The following is a 22,010-nucleotide window of genomic DNA, read 5'->3' on the forward strand; positions in this document are numbered from 1 at the left end:
ATCCGCTCTGGCTAACCATCAGGCCCATTCCCACACAACATCTCAACCACATCATTCCCCATCCTGGAAGCCCACGTCCAGCACGTCATGAATGTCTCCTTTTGAGTTGCCACATTCCATGGGACCTGGAGGCATGCAGAGACCCAGGCCCTTCTGAAACAACGGACGGCAATACCGCAGGATCTCCTGGAACATCGCCCTGCTTCCCTACCCAGCAAATGTCATCAGGAAGACACTCAACGAGCAACTGACAAACTTCCTCCATGCAAACAGCTCCAGGCAACTGGCAGCAGACCATCTTCCACAGTAATCACACCACTGCAACAATCATAATTGCCACCACCAACAACAACTTTGCCCTGCTCAACAATGGTGAGACCACCCCCCTTGACCTCTCAACGGCATTCTACACCATGTGCTACCACACTGTCAGCTCACACATCTCCAACACTGGTATCCAGAGGAGGGCCCAGGATTAAATCACCAAGTATCTAACCAGCAAGGCCCAGGGAGTCGGCCTCCACCCTTCAGCATGTAGTACACTGGGGTCATCTGGCCCATGCCTCAGGGCTCATCTCTCAGCGTGACGATCTTCAATGTCTCCATGACCCCCCTCTCCATCATCTCATGCGCACACGTCCTCATCATCATCTCGTATGCCATTGATACCCAGCTGCTGCTCACCCTCACCAAAGAGCCAGCCATTGCCAGATCCAACCTTCAAGAAGGCATGAGATCCGTTGACGAATGGCTGAGCATCAGCCACCTGAGGCTGAACTTGGACAGGACTGAGGTCATCATCTGAGGATTGTCCCCTTACGGCTGGGTCAACTCCTTGTGTCCCACCAGCCTGGGCACTGCACCAGCACCCAGTGGCCACACACGCAAGCTGGTGTTCATCATGGACTCTTCGCTCACAATTACCATGCAACTCAACACCATCTGTACCTCATGCTGCAACACCCTCCGCATGCTGCAAATGATCCACAGATAGATCCACTCCAAGGCAAGACAGACCATCCCCCAGGTCCACGACACCAGCCGGGTCAACTACAGAACCGCCCTCTACGGAGGAACAACAGCAAAACTGCAGGAAAACTTGTCCACATCCAGGGTGCATCCGCACACCTCATCTTCAACATCCCCCGCCCCAGCCACATCACCGTCCACCTGAGATAGATACAATGGCTGACTGTCTGCTGCAGGATCACCTTCAGACTCCTCACCCACACTCAGGAGGCAGTCCCCAACCCCAGACCCAACACCGACCTTGGACGTCTGTCATCCAACACCCCGTTGGCCCAACTCCGTGCAGACAACCTTGCCCTGGCCACCATTCATCACATCCACAGAACAACTGCATGCAGGAGATAGTTCTCACACCTCACCAAACTGACATGACCCATGACCTCTACGCCTTCATGGTACTCTTCCAAATTGGTCTGTCTGAGCAGTATTGCAAGCCCCACCTCAGCAGCTTGAGGCCATCACGGGTGAGTATTGGGCTCCATGTCTGTATTTGATGATACATTGTGACCCATGTGTGTCCTCGACCGGACTCAGATCCCAGTGTATGGATGGCTGGAGTTAGTGCCACACTCAGGAATACTTTGACATGTCCCCACACGTATGTTGTGGACTCATGCTGAATGACTGCAACATCAAATTTAATTTATATTTTTTTTATTCTAGGTCTGGGGCGTGATTTGTGCAAGAAAAAAGGTGCAATACAGGGACCATAGAATCCAAAGTTCCCAGGGGGAGATGGGATCCTTGGCATTTGAAAGCAGCAGAGTCCAGACCACAGTGTTTTGGCATCATTGGTCAGACTGTGACCATCAAGTCCATGTGGCAGAGAATGTCAGTCAATGAGGTGATGCTGTTGCACATGAAGGCCAGGTGCCAGGCCAGGTGACCTGGGAGATGTGGATGGGCCGCTGCCTCTCACGGTCTTTTCCGTGGACGACCCACCTTCCTCGGGGGACCCTCAGATGCAGGCCTTGACGATGCTTGGGATGCTCCGTCGGACAAATCCTCCTCCTCCTCCCTCCCTGTGGCTGGTGGTGGTCTTCGCCTGGTGGCACAGGGAGGTTTGCCCATGTTGTCTGCGATCCGACGGAGTGAATGGCTTATGTCCCTTTGCACAGCCAGGAGCTCAGCCAGTCTTGCCTCCATCCGTCCTTGGTGTTCTTGTTGACTGGTGTGTTGCTCGGCCTGCTGGTTCTTTATCTCTGTGATGGTCCCCTTTATCTCTGTGAGTGTCCCCACTACCTGGCTGATCTCCCTGGTGTCACGCTGGTATGCCTCCATGATGTTGTGTATGTGTGACATACCGGTCCCTTCAGCTGGCTGGTCAGGTTCTCACCTCTGCCTGCCTTCACTCCCACAACCCCTGCCCACACGAGCCTGGCCTGCCGTTGTGGGCACATCCGGTCTACGGGACCCCTGAGGGATGGCAGTGGTGATGTTGTCTGCCTCCTCCTGGTTGCCCAGCGAACCTTGTCCCTCCTGGTCAGACTGGCTCAGTTGTTCACTGCTGGCAGGTTTCCTCGGTGTCTCCTGGGATGTGGCAGGAATGGGGGTGGTGGTTGGCACAGATGTTCCTGAACCAGGTGCTGCAGGGGCTTGGACAGCAGAGGGTCCAGGTCGGTCGGGGTCATCCGCGGAGTGTTGAGAGGCGTCGCTGCCAGTGGGATCAGGTTCCTTCCAAGCCTGGGACTGTGATTTTTCACCCCCATTGTTGGCGGGAGATTCATCACGTTGCCCTGTGTGTGAGAGACAGACAATGTTAATGCTGTTTCATGCAGCATCCATGTTTCATACACATTCTAGTTGGCACTCTTCCTCCAGGTAGTTGTATGTGCCTAGCATTCTCCTCAATGTTCACTTGTGGATGGGTATGTTGCGGGGGACAGATTGATATGTGTTCCTGAGTCTTTGACTTGTTGATTTTTGGCTTGGATGCTTCTTCGGCTATGTATTGGTCTTGTTGTGTTACATGTCCATTGTGACAGTGGCTAAATCCATTGCATGTCCCAGGGGTGTCTGCTTGTGTAAGGGGTGTGTGTGACAGGACCTGCTGGTGGGTGTAGTGTGATTTGGCACTGGGGCTCCCAGGTGATGTAGCTGTTCCCCCATGGAGCATGCTGCCATGACAGTGAGTGTGAGTTCCTGTCCTAGATATCTGACCTTGTTGTCTTGGTGTTTGTGTTCCACTGGTCACAGGAGGGCCTTGCACTGCCTACACCAGGACCCAGTGTCAGCTATCTTGTCAGTACTTTCACAGTCCCTGCGCATTGAGCATGGTGCATAGGTATGTACCTCGGCCATATGGGATGAGGGCAATTGTGTTTGATTTGGAGTTCAACAATGCGTTTTGTGACACCCACCCTCCCAGCATACCGGACATCCATTCTTGGGTTGGTGCTTCGTGTAGCATGGGACATAGCATGGCCTTGCTTTGTCAATGGGGCATACACATGTTAGTGGCATTGGCATTGTTTTTGACTGTGGTTCTGGCCAGTGAGTGTTTGGGGGTAGTTGCGTGCATTTTGTGTAGTTGGGGTGTGGATGCCATTACCCCCATGTTACATAAGTTGTTTGTGTACTCACCAGGCTCTGGAACTTCTTGAAGTCCATGTACTCCCACCGGCGGAAGCAGGGCCATCACCTTCTCCTCCCAGGGATGGAAATGTACTGGTCTGCGGGGCCCACCACCTCCAGTGATGTTGCTCTGGGCGTAGTCGTCATTCATTTTTCGCTTGACTGACCTCCGCAGATCGTACCACCTGGCTTGGCATTCAGTCCTGGTCCTTCTGATGGGTGCAACAGCATTCACCCTATCGACGATCCTCTGCCACAGGCGGGATTTTTCGGCTATGCTGGTCTGTCTGACCAATGTTACAAACAGCTGTGGCTTGACTCTGATGACTTAATTGACAAGGATCTCCAGCTCCTCCCTTGTGAACTTTGGATTCTTGTCTGTTGTCATGGTGTGGGGTGAGGGTGTGGATGGTTGTGGGTGTGTGGGTCTGAATGTGAAGTTGTGGGTCTGAATGTGAAGAGGGGGTATGTGTGAAGGAGGTTGTGTGAAGGTGTATATGTTAAGGTGGATGGGTGCAGTTGTTGGTGTGTGCTCTCTAGCTGTAGTGAGTCTGTTGCAAAGGCTCATTGTTTGTGTGTGTGGGCCCTTTTTATTGGTCCATTTGTGGGTGGGCCTCAGTTTGAATTTTTGGTGGGTGTGTTATAAGGGGTGGTTGTGAGTTTGTGCCGCTGTTTGCCTGTTTGGATGTGGCCAGGTCAGTCATTTCCATGTTTTGTGCACTGTAGACGTGTTTTGTGGTGTTGTGCAAGTCAAATAGACCCTCCTTGTGCTGTTTTACATTGCCTATGTACGGTGCGTACATACGCGAGGTTGTTGTAAGGTGCGTACATACGCGATGTTGGGGTACGCACCGTACATACACGATGTTGTTGTAAGGTGCATACATACGCGATGTTGGGGTACGCACCGTACATACACGATGTTGTTGTAAGGTACGTACATACGCGATGTTGGCATATGCACCGTAAATATGCGATGTTGGGGTACGCACCGTACATACGCGATGTTGTTGTAAGGTGCGTACATACGCGATGTTGGCGTACACACCGCACATGCATGATGTTGTTGTAAGGTGCGTACATACGCGATGTTGGCGTACGCACTGTACATGCACGATGTTGTTGTAAGGTGCGTACATACGCGATGTTGTTGTAAGGTGCGTACATATGCATGGGGGGGCCTGTATGACTCGTACCCCTGTACGACTCGCACCCCGGGAACAACTTTTCCCGGGATACGAGTCGTGCAAAGTTTGCTTCGTAGCGGGTAAAGTCATTCCCCGTGTACGGGATGTTTTCCGTACGAATCCTAAATCGGAAAGCCGGTCCGGATCGTACTTGTACGGTCGGACTGTATTTTTAGGATTCGTACGGAAAAGTGTCCGGGTCCGTCTCGTACAACTTTTCCCGATCAAATTCGTACGGATCGCGCCGATCCGTACGTATTTTTCCCATACAAATCGTACTTCATGGGTCGGACGGGACTTGTACGATTCGTACGTGAAAAATTACGGATACGAGTCGTACGGAAAAAAAAGTACAGGATCGGAATCGACCCCTTAGTTGTGTCAATGTACATTGCCACTGTGAAAACATACTTTCATTTTTAACAAAAATGTTCTTTTATATTAAAAAAGTTTATAAATGATTCAACTCATCATTTAACAAGACAACATTTGGTAAAGGCTAAAAGGACATGACTACAGTGTTAAAACATTAGCAAACTTTTATTATTAGACACATATTAGGCTTTACTGGCTCTTTTCAGCTTGAATCCTTCCAGCTGAGTGGGAGGGTTGACCAAGCTGTTCAAAGAACTCTCCTGTTGTCAATTGAAGGTGTAGCAAACATGGCAGGGAGAATACTCCCTAGGGCATAATTACAAGAAAGTGGCGAAGATTTTTATTAAGCCAAGAAGGCTAACGACAAGCTTCGTCACTTTAGAAATGAAGAACTGCACCATAAATTACTAGAATATGGTGCAGCCCTGCATTTCCCCATGAGCCGGTGCTAAATTAAGCTGCCTAGTGCCAACACAGGCACCCTTGCACTATAGTGAAAGGGTACCTGTGTTGAGCGGACGTTTGTTTATGTGCAGGAAGGTCCAACTTCCTGCTCATAAACAATCTTTAAATGCAGATTTGTAACTTCTATGCATGCTGCCTAATGCAGCACACATAGAAGTCAAAAAACAGCTTTTTTTAAATGATTGTTTATGTGCAGGAAGGGGGACCTTCCTGCATATTAACAATCATTGGCGTTTTGCTGTTTCTATGTGTGCTGCCCAAAGCATAACACAGGCAAACAGCAAAAACGAGGAGAAATAAAGTATTTCTCTTCATTTCGCTTGTTTAAGACCAGGTTTTCCCAGATCTTAATTTGACCTCTGCCTCCTTCTTACGCTGCTCTTGTAAATAGGGGGCAGCATCAAAATCAATGGGTGTTGCCGAAGAACGCCCACCACAACACCCAATGCCCGCCCCTTTCATGCTAAGTGTAGCGTGAAAGGATAAAAGAGAATAAGGAGCTCTAGGGGCAGAGAACAGGTCATCCCCCACTCAAATACTTATACACAACAAAGGACCTGTTCACAGGGTGATTATAATACTCGAATCCCTGATTCACTTGTTGTCATACACTTAGACAATCTATTAAACCAGAGGTTATATATATACCATCTGTACTGGTAGGGATTGCATCACCAAAATTTTAGAAGCATGAAAATCTGTCTGTTGAGGTGGTAACCCGTGTCTCCCGACTTCCCTTCGTGTAGTGAGATTTAACTAAAACACAAAGAAGCGTGAGAAAAATGTGAGAAAGGATTGGTGGTGCCTCACGGTAGTAACACCAAGGGGGTGAGCAGGATGGTACTCGCCTGCTACCTCAGGTTCTCATCATCAGCTACCACCGCTCCAAAGCAAAAGTGTATAAGAAAGTAAGAAAAACCATAAAGACAAGGTGCTAGGGTGTATTGACAGAGATTGTCTGTGCACCAACTTGTGCGACAGGATCAACCCCACAATTGGAACTCAGGATTCAAGCTATTGCTACCCCGGTCCCAATCTAAAACCGAGCTAGATCACACTCGCTAACAATATTTATTCAGTGCTGTGTCTGCTCATTAAAAGCTGACATGTTTCATTGCCAAAGGAGAAAACTCACGGCAATTTCTTCAGGGCGTGGGTCAATCACTCCACCCTGCACCAAAACTTGTCTATTTTAAAATTACAGGATGTTGCCCCCCATGGGCATACCTGTACCCTCAAGCACTTGTGTATGTGTATACAATCACCCTTTCACTGGCTTTCCCAGTCACTTCCAATCGTGAATCGTAACCGTTTCAGTTTCGGATGTAACATATATGACAATGTCCCTCCAATCTAGGTAAGTAAAGCTGGAAGCCCATTCTTCTTATCCCTCAGCTATCTTTAGGGTTTAGATATGCAAAGAAGCAGCAGGATGGAGGAGGATGACATTGTGGTGAAAGGATGGATCAGAAGGAGTCTTAAAACATCTGTCCTCCAGTTCCTGTATGTCATTCACCTGCTGTACCAGTAGATGAGAGATCTGTGCCCTGAGAACACAGGTCTCCACCCAGGTGTGTAGATATTCGCATGTACCGAGGTCTCCTCCCCGCATGTGGAGATCTTCAGAAATCATAGTGGAGAAGGTTAAATGTTGAAGTGAGTTGTTTTTGTTTATGGGGTCCAACATTTAAAGGCGATAATATGTATGTGCACGCCCTTGTATAGTGTGTGAAATATTTTACTACTGATGACATGTAAAATATGTTAGAATGAAGAGAAGTGTAAGTGCATCAATAAGTTGAGCATTGCTTGCTTCACTGAAACATTATGGTTGTGCAACAGTACTGTCTCAGGATGAGATATGTGAACAGCGCAAATAGCCCACCGTTCCTGATTGACAGAAGACTGTGGAAGCACAATTATAAAGCAACCAAATTATGTGTGTTACGTCATTTTTCTAGAGGCTATATGTACAAAGCATGTTTGCAGTCCCAAATGGCCCGATTCACAAAATCAGGCAGTTTCTGACCGCAAAAATGCATTTTGCTTTGTATTAATTTCAAAATGCGCAATTTGGAATTGTGAATGCATACCAATTTGGTATTTGCAAGAGACTTGTTTAGGGCATCCCTTCCGAATACCAAATCAGAATGGGATGTATGAATGTGTTGTGACCGAAATGTGGTTACAAACTATTCACACTTTACCAACAACTCAAGGTTGATAGTAACCCATGCGCAAATTGGATGGGGCCCCCTTCACTTTGAGAATTTTTAAATAAATATTTCTTAAAAACAGGCAGTGGTTCCATGGATCAGTGCCTACTCTTAAAAAATGGAACTTCAAAGTTTCATTTTTTTCTTTTCAAATGCATCCTGTTTTCCTTTAAGGACTGTATTTTAAAAAAAAGATAGCTTTATTAAAAAGCAATCAAAGCATGGTGGTGTCAGCAAGACAACATCTCTTTAATGGCTGTGATTCGTAATGGGTTTCAAATTTCGACCTACCTCATTAATATTCATGAGGTAGGTTGATTTGCAACCTACTAGAAATCGCTTTTTAGAAATAAACAAACTGTAGACTAGGAATAATGATTACCTAATTGTGATTCAAATATAATTGCAATTAGGAAATCAGTATCCTTAATCTTAGTACATCTGGCTGTAGATTTGTAAAGTCTGATAGATCCCTGGAAAGACAGAAAAAAGAGACAGCCAAAAAAGCGCTGCTAGCCCACTGGAATTCTGCTAAGCAGATCATAGTTCTTCCTAAAAAGCCAGGTCTTCGTAGCCTTCCTGAAATTTAGTAAGAAAGGGGCAAGCTGTACAGGTCCTGATAGCCGAATCCTGAGCTTTGCCGCTCATAATGAAAAGGCTTTTCCCCTGAACAAGCTTGTATAAACCTAGGCACAACCAACACTTGGGCTCGCGAGGAACGTCAGCAACTATGGTATTTCTGAGCCGAGTAGTCTGAACTGCTACGGTGAACTGCTTAAAAATAAGCCTGGGCAAAGCACTACGCTACGCTCGCGTAGTTTGCGAAGTTCCCGCTACTTCGCACTACGCGAACTGCACGTAGCACAGTGCGAACACGCGTAGCGTAGTGTTGCGTAGTGCTGCGGTCATTTTTTGCTTGCTCGCGGTCCTCAACGTCAAGTTGGCGACCGCGAGCAAGCAAAGTGACATCCCTGCGAGACTTTTTCCTTGTTCGCGATCAGCAACATCAAGTTGGCGATCGCGAGCATGGAAAATAAACCTCCCGGCGAGATTCCCAACGCGAGGAGGTCAGGTTTCTCATTGCGAGTGGTCGCGTATGCTCGCGACCGCTCACGATGAGAAACTACCAGTACGCGTTGAGAAAGCTGCCGCTCGAGTAAAAATCTACTCGAGCTGCAGAAAATTACAGCTCGTACTGTGCAAGATGCCATTTTCAATGATTGCACAGTGCCGGTTGCTTGTCCGCACTGTGCAATCATTGAAAACTACATCTGGCACAGTGCGAACAAGGTACTATACAGTTCGCGAAGTGCTACGCGTAGCTCGCGTAGTGCGAACTGCCCTTTGCGTAGCTTCGTGAAGTGCTACTTCGCGAACTACGCCCAGGGTTACTTAAAAACACAAGGCATAGGGAATAAAATATAACCCTCTTTTTCACTGGAAGCTAGTGCAGGTATTTTAAGGCCTCAGAGGTTAGAGAAAAACGAGGAAGCCCCACGGGCAATCTAGCTGCTTCATTTTATAACCTTTTACGCTTTTTTGGGAGACCCCGATCTAGCCCAGAACACAATAGTTACAATAGCCCAGGAGACTTAATATGGTCACCTGGGTCACCAGTTGGTGGACTGGCTTAGGGAGTATATCGAGATCTTCCTGATCAGCTTTAGGTGGAAAAAATGTTTCCGCAACAGCTTTTATTTGGCTCACCGTGGAAAGGTCTGGTTCTAGGTAGAGCCTAAGTTTTTTTTTACCATTTTCATTGGGGCTGTTGCAGTTTACCAAGTGCTGGAAAAGTCCACTGGTAGTGAGTCCGGGCTACAAGAATGTTTAATCCACATTCCTGAATCTTGTCTGAGTAACATCTGAGTAGGTTGGTCTGCACCCAGTCAGGCACAGCTGGCATACAGAGACTAAATAGTTCCATAGGGTTGGTACCTGATGCATTTAGTGTGATGATGAGCTGAGTATCATCTGCATTACACATGCACTGGGGACAAAGGATTTTATAAGCCTCAGCAGCAGACAGCTGTGTATATTAAAGAATGGAGGGTAAGTGCTACTTAGCTCAAGGTCTTAAACTCAGGGTCAAAGTCTTAAACACAGGCACAAGTGGCAGAAGAAAAACTTCTTGGGACTATCGGTAGGGTAAGTTAGGTAAGGTAACCCAGTGCTTGTCCTCCGATGCCGATTCCATGTAGGCTGGTCAGAGGAATAGAGTTTAATGCAGCAGGTGAATATAGCGTAAATGCTGAGGGGAAAATGAATAATGGGGTGAATAAGGATATGAACTAGATTCATATTGGCACAAAGGAGGGATAAATGTTTGTTTGGCAGAATAGAGGGATGTAAGGGTCAAATGGAATTTGCTTGATAGGAGATCGGTTTGCCATGAGAACAGAGGGGCATTATTCACATTGCTTATGAAGGGGTTCACTACAGGAATTGATGACGAGTTGAGGTGCAATATTGGTTAAACTTAATTTTGATTCACGGTGATGATGCAAAATGTGGATTAATGGTCATTATGGTAATGGATATTTGTTTTATTGTCATTTATAGTACCCCTGACGAAGGGCACTTGCGGCCAGAAATGCATTGGGCTTTTAAATAAATGCTGCTTTGGACGAACTCCTGCATTTGTCGTGTTTTAGCAAGAGGTCTGGATGGGCACAGCTTCAACATGAGAAGCTTGAAAATGGCACAATATCCCACGTGTGGATTTAAGAAAAGGTTGAATGAAAAGAAAGGAATAAAAAGAATGGAATATATGGTCAAAAAAGGATTAATAATGGAAGAAAATATGAATTGTTGCCAAAGTGGCGCTACGTAGCTGTGCAGTCGGTCTGGGGCAAGATGATGCCCCATTCACTTATGTTGTCATTTATCCAGGTACCATTTGGGCATGGCACCCGATCGATGTGCACACACTCTCAGATAATTATGGACAAGATTGAAGGAATAAGTAAAAAAGGTGTGCACCCTACCACTTCTATTGAACATTTATCAGAGGAATAGAGTGACATACTATATCGAATGCTGCAGACAGATCTAATAATACCAATGCAGAACATTCTGCTTTGTCTATAAGCATGCAAAGGTCATCCACCACAGCGAACAGGGCTGCCTCTGTGATCTGTGCTATGTAGTTGATGAAATATATTTATTTCACAACAAGAGCACCCATATAAGGTCGGTCTGGGACCATGGAAATCATGTAATTATAAACAACAAAAGGTCCCTAGGAACAGGTAAGATAGAGAGGGGAATAAATAAGGACCCTATCAGTGCTTATTTTCATAGACTTGTCCAGCCAGACAGTGGTCATAAATTTTTACTGATATAGTAATTAAACGGCAGTTTACAGAAGAAATTCTCAAAGTTGGACACAAGCCTGTGTCCCGTACAGTTAAATAGGAAGAAACATACACAACAAACAAGGTTCAGGCAAGGAAATGTTTGTTACAATTTGGCAGAAAATGGAAGATGGACTTAACAAACAATACAAATGACACCCTTATGTATAGAACATAATATCATTAGGAACATATAGGGTGTGTACTAGTGTCGACGACGTTTCGATCCTACAACCACAATATTAGGATCATCATCAGGACAACATTAATAAGGCCTGTACAATAAAACCGGGAGCGAGGAAAAGAGATGGTGCGGTGACCGTGATCCGAGTCAAAGGGTAAAATGGAGCCGAGGCATCATGGGTGATCAGAAATCATCGGGTTGGGAATAGTGCATTCCGCGGCGTTGCTTGGGATGTGGATAATTAATGCAGCTCAATTTAAGGCAAATTCAGTCGGCAAGGTCCTCGACTTATGAGCAGTTCCGGAGAATCCAGGGGCTCAAGGCGAACCGCGGCAATGCGCGTTCACGAGTGAATGTAGAAGTCCGGCAGTGCGGGAAGCAGGGTCCGATGATACGTACATCATACAGCTCTAAATAATGTGGTGATCAGGGCGATAACATAAAGCCAACGATTTCAGCCATGAGTAATTCCGGTGAAGGTATCTCCTTTATAACAAAATTCTCTTTTAGAATAAATGCCACCCACCTATGCAGCATTTAGGGGGCATGCAGAATGTTTAACCCGTTGAGCACATATATATTAGCTCCAGACCACTTGCTTCTTTGAGCAATGATTTTGTGATGCGTAGCATATCAAAAGTCCGGTCAAAAAGAAGGTCATTGGTTTCTAGGGCTTGCTTCGCTGCCAACCTAGCATTAATCAGCCTACACCATACTATCTCATTGGTGGGCCTTTTTAACCTCCCCAATGGAACCAACACTAGGTGCTTTATGTGCCAGGACATTTTCGGTATTAGCTTTTCCCTTTCTGCACTCTCTACCGCACTCTCATTTTACGCAACCATCTGTTTTCCTGTCACAATATTCCCACAAGACAGCTTATTATTGGCTCCAAGTTGCTCAGGCCCTAGCCATTTACTTCTAATATCAAAGAAGCTTACACAAGTGTAACTCACCAGAGATGTTAGTCCCCCTCCTGTATTAAAGCTGGCAGCATGGCTGGTGCTGTGTACGGTCAGTGCACGGACGTGCGCAGACAGCTTGCTTTTGGCATGGTACGCCTGCGACACAGTCTTGCAGCTCTCTTGTTTTATGGTGCTTTACCATACATAAATTAATACAACCATTAGCATGCTAACTCAAACAGAGCAATTACTTGAGGGGAAAACAATTTAGTTGGCATCCCTTCTGCTCCTCCAAAATATTGTAAGCATTTTAAAGCATTTCCCCAGATTTCTCAGTTTTTTTCTTTTTTAATCAAAAAGTTTTTAGCAGCTTTCAAATGGGCAGCAACAATCCCCCCTTTTCTGACAGATTTAACAACTTGGGTGGACGCTAACAATCTGCTGCGATTAAATCAAACCAGGTTTATGAGGGCCTGGGTACATCCGTTAACATGCAAATGATATCACTAATATTAGCACCAGCCAGGCATCGTTCATTGAATCTCCACTTGCGTTTTATAGATTTTCAATCTGCATTTGACAGAGGAATATCCTTTGAGGGAAGTTAGTAAATCTGGGGTTTTCACCTACTCTCCTGTGAGTGATTCAATTATTATTCACGAATACTTGGACAAGAGTTAGGTAGGGCCAAGGAACGACCATTTAAAAAAATAGTAACAACGAACAGGCTAAAACAAGGGTGCATCTTGGCTCCCCTCTTTTCAATTTGTATCTCGCTGATATCTCTTTTGATTTGAACACCACAGGTTCTCATTCCTCGTCAGTGGCAGGTTTTAAGGTCTGCTACCTTTTGTATGCGGACGATATCGTCCTGATGAGTCATACAAAGGTGGGGCTGCAGCATTTAATAAATAAAACTGCCACGTATGCCTTGTCACATCAGTTAAAGGTCAATTTAAAGAAGACAAAGACCAGGTTAGTAACAAAGGGCATTACGGCTCAGCCAAAACTTAGTATAGAAGGGATTGGGCTGGAATCAGTCTTAGAGTACAAATACTTTGGGGTAATATTAGCTGTAATGAGCGCATTTAAAAACCAGCACACTGCGCTACAAAGAAGGAATAATTCCCTAACAGTTGCATTTGCTACCCTAAGGAATAGCTTAAAAGGCTTACGCCTAAAGCCACTTTTGCAAGTGATGGCAGCTTGACATATGGCATTGGGATCTTGAGGGGGAAGGCTGATGATATCATAGACAAACTTGTGACAGGGTCCAATCGGAACCTGTTTAATCTCCCACAGCAGGCTTTGCCGGCTCAAATACGATTGGAGTTTGACCTCAGGAGACAAAACTTAAATAGGTTAGTGGCCTACTTAAAATTCTCTATATCTGTAAAAGAGAAGACATTTGTCATATAATCTGTAGTTGCTCACCCTTAATGGCGGAAGGTAAAAGTTTATTAAGACAGGATTTTAATCACTATGCTATACGTACACGCTGCCAGTGCAGGGAGAGGACTTACAATTACCTGGAAGATTCCCAAAATGTATAGATATTGGAGAGGGGAAATTAGCTAAATGTGTATAATAAGCGGTTTGATCTTTCTCATTATTTGTTATTATTTAATCGAATATGTAGTTAGGAGGAGAAGTTAAGCACTGTAAGAAGTTATGTTGTGTCTTCATTTTAAGAACATCCGGAATATGCAAACAAATGAAGGCTCTGTTTCGTTAATTACAGAGATTTTTGCAAAGATATAATGTATTTTAAAACCTTACAATGGACAAGCTCAATTTACTAAGGGGCTAAGTAATATTACCCTATTGGAAGGTCATAAAATATATAAGGTTCAGCAATGTTAAGCCTTGAAATCTGCTTTTACAGAAATATGGCACCTTAAAATGTATAGTGGGAAGCACAACTTATTTTAAAGCAGGGGCTAATAACACCAGGAACAGCGAGAAACAATTATGGCACTTGAATCAAGGTTAAGCCCTGAAATTTGCTCCTAATAGAAATATGGCACCTTACAACTCAAAATTGGTAGCTCGAGTCTTCATATATCAGGGGTTAATAACACCAGGAATATTGAGAAATGATTAAGGCACTTGAGGTAAAGCTGAAATATGAGATGGAACAATTTTATCTGATAATGCACTTTATTAGGAAGCCTCCTAGTGGGATTCTTGTTCTTTTTTCACTTGATGAATTAGTGGTTTCATTACGTGAGGTTTTTACATTTTATTTGTGTTTTAATAAGTCATCTAATATTAATATTATTTATAAGAAGTTTGTAAATGTGACATATTGTAAGTTTATTTTTTAATAACTGAACAATAAACTATCTATCTAACACTTCCCCCTAATATCCTATTCAATTATATTTTTCAGGACTCACAAGCCGGCTCAAGTAATGATGACCCTAAAATTTTTCTCTATTGCAACCAGCCAATGACATTGCTTGCTCCTGCGATTGTCCTGCGGCACCAACCAATCCCTTTTTAAATTGCTTTCCCGTCGGACTCCCATCGCAACAGATAGCACTATTTTCTTAAACATTGATTTCTCTAAAATGGCTAAATAGATTTACATCACATTAGAAAAAGCATGTTTTATTAGTAAATATATAGCTTTCTGCTAAATTTGGCATAATTCAATTCAGCTGTATTCTCTTCTGTTCAATTTTCCATATGGAAATTGCATGGGAAAAAGTGTTTTGGGAGTGCCTTTTTCTCAGCCCCTGCTTGACGGATCACCTTAAAACTTTCCAGAAAGGAGCAGAGGTGGTTGAACTTTTTTGGGGGAAAAATGTGTGAAGAGGCATCGAAAGGCCCTGTTAGAAATTGGATTGTTGTTTGGAGGGGGTGTGAGCCATTTGAAGCAGCTGCAATAATCCTTGTCAGAGTGAACTACTAAATTTGCTAAATTACCATGTACTTAACCCTCTGATTGTTTGGCACACAAGCAGTCTGGTTTAACTCAGAGGCAATTTGTACAGTAATCATGCAGCACATAAAAAGCAATAAAGTGAAAACACTACACAAGAATAATCCCAAACCAATTTGGAAAAATAGAGTGCATTCTAATAAATTATTAGACACTAAAACAAATAAGTTCAATTAGTAGAGCTGGAGATTAGCTATATTAAAGGTTCAGGCAAAAATAGTGCTTAAAAGCTTAAAGCGCCCGTAATGTATCATCTCACCACATTGGTGTGGTGGCCAAAGTGAATACACCCGTGAACGTGTGGGTTTTGATAGGGTTCCGCATGACGCTGGGACTCAAATAAATAAAGTGAGGGCAGGTCTGAAAGTCAGTCATTGCTTCGCTTTCATTTCTGGGACCATGAGCCTAAGTCTACTTGGGTGGCCAACACCACACTGGCAATGAGGTGGACCACTCACCCCACCACACACCAGGCCCCCTACCCCCGCCCATCGGAACCCCAACGAAAGCCTGCAACCACTGGACACAATGTTACTCCACTTGTGGCTGTCTCAAAGGCCTACAAAACCCTGCCACCTATCTCTGTCCTAGGTGGTAAGGACGCGCTGTGTGAGTGCACTCCTTCATGTTCGCAAGCAGTTGTCGCATGGTCTGCGTGGGCCGGAGCCTGCCGCCTCGTATCCTGCCGTCCATGTCGGATGCCGCTGCAGGCTTTTGCCCCCTCACGTGTATCTGGCACATTCCCATAGAGTTACAATTACAAGGCTGCAAGTGCATTCAAAGTGCCCCTGAACCACGCTCCACCACCCCAATGTATAGCATATGAGGCCTTCACCAGTTCTTGTGGCCTAGGCTGTTGAGTCCTGAGCCTCCAACCAGGCATTGCTCACATGGTACTCCAGAAGGTGCACTGGCAACATATTCCCCCATAGTCAGAAGGGCTTTAAGATTTCCATCCTGCCTCCACATGATGCCTGGTTGCCCATAAAGGGACCTCTTGCTGCTTGCTGGTGTGGCCCCATAGCCCTCAGCCTGGTGGCTGTCCCTACACTCTGCAACAGTGCTCATGCCACAATGTGTCCCGGGAGGGCAAACCCTCACTCATCGTCCACCATGACCTCAATCCCAGCAATTGAGCCTTTTGTAGTGGATGGAGCGCAATAGACTCCAGCACCTACGTGGAAAGATTGGACAGAGCATCTGTAGTTTTACTTTGAAGGGGCTTGCGTGCCTCGTGAAAGGAGGAGAGGCCTACTGCTGCATCTTGGAGGGAAGGACATTCACAGAATATATAAAATGCTATTGGATTCAGCGCCGAATACTCACTCCATGCTATTAAATGCCCTGAATGCTCATTTTGAATCCATGGCTAATAAAGATGAGAAATGCTTTGTATTCAGACAGGCTCTCCAGAAATCAGAAGAATCTCTAGCTACATTTCACAGCACATTGAAGGAACTGGCCAGCACATTTGGGCTCCAGGATGAGCAGGAAGAGAGTAGCACCCCGATCATCCAAGGGTTCTACTCTGCGAAGCTGTGAGAAACAATTCTCTAAGAATCTGGAAAATCTCTTAACATTAGGGCGGTCCAAGGACTTAGCAAAGTCAAGAGCTTCAGACATGGTAGCAGCATGCCACCAACCCATTAAAACAGAACACATAAATGCAACTAAGACTTGTCCAGCACCGAATCCTCCAAGATGGTTCCAGGACACGAAAAAGGAATGTGGACACTACAGAGGGTTCCGGTACAGGATGACTGACTGTCCCGCCAAGGGCAAACAATGTTCAGTGAGTGGAAAGTATAACCACTCTACAAAGGTTTGTAGATCATCCAAGGCCTCAAAGGAAATGGCGCATACTGTGTCAAATTTGCCGGTCAGCAAAGAAGACATGGACGACGATGTAGAATAATACTCGATCCTCTGCGTCTTTGTAGCAGATATGCTATCTTCTACCCATCGCCACCTCCTGTGATACCAAACCAAGATAGGGGATCAACCAATCACTGCTACAATTGACACTGGAGCATCAATTGAACTCATGTCAGTGACCACATACCGAACTATGGCCCACCACCCCCACTAGAAAAATCAAATATCAAAGTCGTCATGTATGGGCCGAAGTCACCAATCCCCCTCCTGGGCTGGTTCAAGTCCACTGCATCACATAAACAAAACAGTGCAGACACAACGGTGTATGTGGCAGAAGAAGGCCACGGATTGCTTGTCAGTGGAGTGACTGCAGAAGCACTGGGTTTGATCTCCTTTGCTTTAGAAGTCCAGGAAGAAGAACTATCCACCACTCTAGAGGAATTCAACACTGTCTTTAGAGGGTGCCTGTAAAACAAAGAAGTGAACTACATATCGATCCATCCATCCAACAAATGGCCCTACGTCACCACCACATAGCTTTCCACCTGAGGCAGAAATTGAAAGAAGTACTTGAGAAGCTAGAAAGGGCCTGAATCATTGAGAATGTCACTGGACTCACTCCGTGGATGTCCCCGATTGTGAGGGCCAAGAAGCCCAAATATCTGGGTCAGGTCCACATATATGTGGATATGAGATAACCCACTATTACCATCAAGCGGGAGAGGCACCTCACCCCCATGGTAGTAGAGTGATCTGAGTGGTACTAAATGGTTCTCAAAGGTGAATCTCTGTTCTGGAAAATGTCAATTGCAGCTCCATTCCCACTCCAGGTATATCATCACATTTTCTACGCACATGGGTCTACACAGGTACCGTTGCCTCAACTTTGGTATTTCCAGTGTGGCAGAAGTCTTCATAAGAGAGGTGCTAGGCGGCCTACCCAGTGTCATCAATGATAGTGATGACATTTCTATCAACTCTAAGTCACTGAAATAACACCCAGGCCACCTAGGAGGAGTACTGCAAAGGATCATAGATGCAGGACTCACCCTAGATTAGGAAAAATGTGAGTTTCTAAAGAACACAATCAGCTTCTTCTGGTACACTTTCTCAGAGAATGAGGTCGCCCCCGATCCTATGGAAGTGCTTGATGGGCAAGAAGCCCCAGCACCCGCAAGATCTTCAAAGTGAGAAGTTTCCATGGCATTGTGAAGTTCTGTAGGAGGTTCATCCCGGACCTTGCGGTCCTCACTTGTCCCTCATAGAACTCTCCAAAATGACCACACCATGGCAATGGGGTCCAGAAGAAGAAATGGCTTTTCGGCAAACCAAAGAAGCTCTGTCAGTGGACACTACTCTATCCTATTTTGATCCTAAGAAGTGCTAGTGGATGCATGTCCTCATGGCCTAGGGTCAGTAATAGTGCAACAGCAAACAGATGGCAGCTGGACCCCAGTAGCTTACGCCAGTCGGTCCGTAACAGAACCTGAGCAATTCTATTCACAAATAGAGCGTGAGGTTTTTGCAACACACTGGGCTAGTAGACCTTTCCACATCTGCATCCATGGCCACCTATTTGTTGTGTCTAGGACCATAAGCCATCAATACCTCAGCTCCAGGGATGCACATTCAAAAAGCCACCCCTTATCGAGAACTAGTTGTTACAACTCCAAGAATACAATTTGTCAAGTTGAATATCGGCCAGGCTCATAAAATCCTGCAGACTATCTCTCCTGCCATTCCCCTGCTTCCCCATTGAAGGAAGCGTAAGAAGCAGAAGCAAAAGAGGTCTATGTGCAATATGTTGCTGAAAGATCTCTCCCACTCGCAATGGTACTTGACACATTAAGTCAGGTCACCCAGGATGATGAATGTCTACAGGTAGCGATCGCAGCAATCCTCTCTAATGACTGGAATGGTCTTAGAAAGCACTTCTCCATGGGAATCCCCGAGGCACAAAAAGTGCTTGAATCACTCTTCCACGTTCAGCAAGAATTGCCGACGGAATAGGTTGGGTGTCTGCTCCAGGGATCACACTTGGTTATACCAACGAGCCTCACTTCTCAAGTAGTACAATTAAAACACCATGGTTATCAAGGCATACTCAAGATGAAGAGCTCATTTCATACCAACCTCTGGTTCCCAGGGATGGACAAAATGGTGGAGATCAGTGGCAGATGGTGCTGCTGCTGTCATTCCGGATTAGCTGACTACAACAGTTTGTGGATCGCGGACACAACCCAAACTTGCTATCATAGAATTTCCATGCCAAGCCAATTCACCCCTATTAGAGCGAGTTTTTGAAACTAGCACCTGCGGTGCTAAATTCAGAGGATGTTTATTTATTACACCGCATCAAGGTTTTTGTCAAACATACTTGCTAACAGCTGGCTACATTTTATGAATATTCTTTTGGAGTTTTCTCTCAGAATCCTCCATATCTTTGTTAGAATCAGTTTTAGTCTGGGTGATTATGGTCCCACACTGTACTGAGGAAGCCATAACTGGATGGCCAAAACACATCAGCTCCTACTATCCAAGACCAATGTCATCCATTAAAAAAAAAATTAAAAAGATATACAAACAACCCACAAGGTCTTAGATAAAAAAAAACAGTGTTGGATGCAATTAATTTGAGCTATGTATTAGTTTGTCTATTATAAATTGATGCTGTTACCTGAAGACGGTTTCTCTATTGTTGTTGCCCTACGGCAGGTTATTAGTTACTGCAGTCAATGTGTTCACCTAACCTAAAGTATTATTTTGTGGGTTTTTTTCACCTTTGTTAAAACCTTGTATGATGAACTGATTGATTTCAGTATTTTTCAATGTGCTGTTACTCACTTTTTGTTTTGTAAAATTGATAAAAAAACTTTTTAATAAGTAAATGGTTTGAATAATAAATCAGTTTTGCAGTCAGTGTCCCCTTTGTTGACTTGGGTGCAGCAATTCATCTAAAGAAATTAGGCGATGCATACTACATGTTTTAAAATGATAGAATCATATTAGGCGAGCTGCTCTGCCAGAGGTTGCAAGTGAAAAGTACGCCTCTTTTCAAATCCCTATCATATTTATCCTGCTAGAGCTCTTTGTTAACGGTGTCAAGCAGTGGCATAACAAAAGCCCCCACAGCCCCTGCAGTGCTGTGGGCCCTAGCGCCAGGGGCCACCCTCTGGTACTGTGCATGGGTGGAATCTAAAAGCTCCTGACTAGGTTCGGAGGGTAGGGGGCCCACTTCAATTACTTTGTGGGGGCCCGCCCCTCAAGTTTCGTCGCCTCACTAGTGTCAAGTAGCGGGTTGTCCAGAACAACCCCTCTGATAATCATTGAAGATGTACCCAAAGCCCCCTGGGAAAAAGCAAGTTTTGATTTTGGCCATCTGACTGATGGACACTATGCTTTAGTTATCATTGGTGACTATTTCTAATTTCCAGAAGCTGAGATAGTAGGGTCTCAGAAGGCATCAGAAGTAATTGCAAAAGAGGAGAAAGTCATTGCTACTCATGGGATAGTGAAAGTCCCTCCATTTCATAGCCAAGAATTTACCGAGTACCAAACATCATGGGGCATACACCACCACAAAGGGACACCGAGATGGCCCCAAGCCAATGGAGAAGTGGAGAGGTTTATGGAGACCCTCAACAAATTTGTCAGCATAGCCCACACTGATTACTAATCGGTAGAGAAAGCTGTTTATGGGTTCCTGCATGAATACCTGCAAACTCCCCACACGACAACTGGTCAAGCTCCTGGATATGCCTGCATGGGGCAAATCGGTGCCAATACCAATCCCCATCACCCCACCTGGAGTCCTGAACCCATTGATGACACTGAAGTTCTCAGCAGACGAAATATCACAAACGAACGCTCCAGTGCAAGATGAAAGGCCATTCACTCTGAGATCCAAAAAGGTGAATACGTGTACATCAAGGACCGCCACCCTAGCATAAAATTTAGTCTGTCCTCTGAACAACATCCATAGGTGGTTATACACCGTAAAGGCATGATGGTCACCGCTCATCAAGGAGATGAAGAAGTCACACAAAATATTTCATTCTTTCAGAAGGTTAATTACGAGGACACTGGGCCTGGTGAATACTTTTGTGAATCAGGCGACAATGCCCATGACTTTGACCTTGCACTGTCTTCCCCCTCACCTCCAAGGAACATCACACTAGACTGCTCTCAGCACAGTGGCAAGATGCAGGTATTACTTACCAAAGCCAGCAGCACCCGCCAACGAACTGAGAACAGAGAAGAGAAACTTTGTTCCCCAGGAAGGTCAGGCTGCAGGACCTACTCCCAGTATCGCATAAGAGGTAATTTGGCACCATCGGCCAGCTTTACAGACTTCCTGGTGTAAGCTGGTCACTACCCTAGAATTGAGGCTGGTGGTAGGGTTACTATCATCGCTGTCTTTTTTATTTCTGTGGATAACTGTGTATCTTTCTCACTTTTGTTTTCGGTGAGGTTAAATTGTTGCAAATGTTAAAGTTGAGGAGAAATGTAATATACCAGCTCACCATGTTGGTGGGGTGGCAAAGTGAAAACAACTGTAAATGTGCGGGTTTTGGTAGCAGTCCTGCATGACGTTGGGACTTGAATAAATAAAATGAGGGCGGGCGAACTGAGAGTCAGTCATGTAGCCCACTGGTCGACAACAATCACTTTGTAGCTTCCCTTTCATTTCTAGTCTCACAAGCACTTTGGTAGGGTCTACGTCAGGCTGGGAGCCGAAACCACAGCGCCAACTGTGTTTATGTAGTTCTGCTGGACCGGGACAAAACCATAAGTTCATGCTTAGTGAGTTGGAGCAGGGGCTGGATACAGGGACCAAGTTTTGCTCACTGAGAAATATACCTTAAATTCTGGTCGAGGAGAGTTGCGCTGTGCACCGGCA

This window comes from Triturus cristatus, chromosome 2_2 (assembly GCF_964204655.1).
Source record: "Triturus cristatus chromosome 2_2, aTriCri1.1, whole genome shotgun sequence".
In the NCBI taxonomy this organism is placed as follows: Eukaryota; Metazoa; Chordata; class Amphibia; order Caudata; family Salamandridae; genus Triturus; species Triturus cristatus.